This window comes from Chrysochloris asiatica, unplaced genomic scaffold (assembly GCF_000296735.1).
Source record: "Chrysochloris asiatica unplaced genomic scaffold, ChrAsi1.0 scaffold00654, whole genome shotgun sequence".
Lineage (NCBI taxonomy): Eukaryota > Metazoa > Chordata > Mammalia > Afrosoricida > Chrysochloridae > Chrysochloris > Chrysochloris asiatica.
The window spans coordinates 14540-17546 of NW_006409172.1; positions in this window are offsets into that span (position 1 = coordinate 14540).

Here is a 3007-nt window from a genome sequence, read left to right on the forward strand (position 1 = left end):
TTTTTTTGTTTTTTTTTTTAATGCTTAAGGGGATGTTTGTTGTTGTTTATTATTAAGCTTACTGGGTGTCTCCTGGAGAATATGATCAGGAGATAGACTTCCTTTTTCTCATGTAATGCTTAGCAGGTGTTGTTGGCTTTTGTCTCAGTGGTGGAATTTTATGTGATATGCATAGCTTGTCTATATGGCCATGATTTCTGTCTCTTCTTGGGTAACATACGGAGAGAAAAGCTCCCACCTCCAGGAAAGATGTGTAATCAAAAGGACCAAAAGCAGAAGTAGTATAAATGCAGAGAAAAAACCCACCACTTTGGAACAGAAATAAAGATGTGGCTGACTGCCCCATGCTCCACAGGCAGTGTGTGTACAAGGTAGAAGCCTCCAGTTGTGGGTCAGAGTGTCCGTTCACTCAGGCCCCTCCTCTAGTCACTACAGTAGAGGTGCACAGGTAGATATTGAAAAGTTAATGGGAGAAAGATTGTCCACTATTTTTGTCTCTGAATGTCAGTTAGGTATCTGCATGTGCACAGCACAATTGTAGAGATGGTTGAGTCCTTTTATGTTGGGGTTTTACAGATTGTTTTATAAGGGTCCTGCATAGGAGCTTAGGGGCCACAAATGGGGCCACAAACCACAAGGTAAGCAGCTCAAAACCACCAGCCACACTGCAGGAGAAAGGCAAGGTGGTCCGCTCCTGCAAAGATCCACAGCCTCGGAAATCCCATACAGGGTCGCAAGGAGTTGGAACTGACTCCACAGCTTACAGCCACCAAGAGTCCCATAGAAGTCAATTTTAGGCTGTGGCCCCACGGCTGACATCACAAGTAGCCACCAAGCTCCTTCTCTCTGTACCGTGGGAAAACTGTGGGGTCAGCACTTGACCAATTTTTTTTTTTTTTTTTTCGTGGTGGTGGTGGGGGAGGTACGCACCCACCCACCTGAAGGTGTCCGGGCTGGGCAAAGATGGCATGGCAGAGAAGAGGAGGAAAAAATATGTAGAGTCTCCCACTCCTCTTTTTGAAAATGTACCAGAGCTAGTCTGGCTGTAGCCCTGCCCTCTAAACTCTGGCAATACAGGGTTGCTGCAGAGGGAGTCCAGTCTCCAAATTCCTAACTTACAGTATTTTCCTTAATATCGTGATTTTTTCACTTGTGAGTGAGGAAAACTGACGTCCTGGACCTTATGGTAGACCCGGAGCTCTGGAGTTATTCTATGAGTTTTTCCTCCATGAGTTTCTAGTCCCTACCTGGATTTCTGTACTGTTGCTCAAACCAGAAATCAGCTTGAATTTTTAAATGAGCGATTAATAGTATGTTTCACAATCTGCCCCAGCCTTATTTGGTTGATAATAGGGCACTTTTCCACCATATCTTTTGACAGATGCTGTCAATTTGATTTCTGTGTATTCTGTCTGGTGTGGTCCATGTGTCTAATCATCTTTTATACTGTTTAAGAAAGGTATTTGCAATGAAGAAGTCATTAGTGTTGCAAAATCATACCCTGCTATCTCTGGCATCATTTCTATCATCAAGGCCAATTTTCCAACTATTGGTCCTTCCTCTTTGTTCCAACCTTTTCATTCCAATCTCCAGTTATTATCAATACATCTTGATTACATTTTTGATCAATTTCACACTGAAGAAGTCAGTAGACTTCTTCAATTTCATCATTCCTGGCTTCAGTAGTCAGTGCATAAATTTGAATAATAGTAGTAGTAACTGGTCTTCCTAAAAATGAAGAGAAACAGCTATAAAAGTCTGTTCATAACTGAAACATGGAATGTATGACATAAGAATCTAGGAAAGTTAAAATTTTTCAAAAATGAAATGGAACATTATCAACTGATATCCTAGGCATTAATGAGCTGAAATGGACTTTTATTGACCATTTTGAGTCTGAAATCCACGTGGTTTACTATGTTGGAAATGACAAATTGAAGATAAATGGCATCGCATTCATCATCAAAAAAGAACTTATTAAGACCAGTCATGAGGTACAACACTGTCTGTGATAGGATAATTTATTTAGGTTACAATGTTTAAGTCAATACAACATTTAACTATGCTGCTGTTAAAAAAGGCTGCATTCATCTTCAACGTAGATTCTAGAGTTTTTTCAAAACTTCAATATGGAGTTAAAGCTCTGCTTTCAGGCTTCTCTATTTATACACATAAAAATACTCATATTTTAAAGTCTTGTCTAGTTCTTGAGCACATTAAAACTCTTAACATGTTTGTTTTTCTTCAGACATGACCTCTTGTCTCCACAATTGGAATATACCAAGTGATGTATAAAATCTCAATACTCTTCAAGGCAAATATTTCACAGATGCAATTTCACTCTAAGAGTGATGGTTCTTAGATTTGGTTTTATGTAGAAGTTAACTTTTGGGGGTTGTTTGTTACTTTCTAATCAAACTATAGATAGCAGAATTTCCTCTTGAAGGAAATAAATCCACCTCATCCTAAAAATGTTCACTCCTAGTCTTCCACAGATGCCTACAAAGAGAGAAAATTGGCAAACTATTTTCCATTTTGTCTTCTTTATACCCAAGGATGATGAACTGCTTAGAAAGTGAAAGGACAATAATACAATCTATTTAATGAAGTATTCTGAGATTTCCAGAGACTCTGGAACTTTAAAATGTCCTCACTGTCCTTCCTCTTGTAAATATTTGTTTCTATTCTAGGTGAAAACCACATTGGACTTCTCAGAGACAGACCATGGAGAAGAGAAACAGCTTCAGAGATACCATCAGAAAGTCTTCATGTGTCCCAGTGAAAGCTGCTAGAGCAAGAAGGAAAAGTGGCCACTGGACTTCATCTCTGGTAAGGAGACTGAAACTTTCCATATTTATTTGGAAATGTGAATTCTCTGTAGTTGGAAGACAGTATATTTTCTTCTCAAGCTCTGAATATATTCCCTTTCTTTCTTTCTTTCTTTCTTTCTTTCTTTCTTTCTTTCTTTCTTTCTTTTCTTTTCTTTATGGAATGTACACTTAATCTA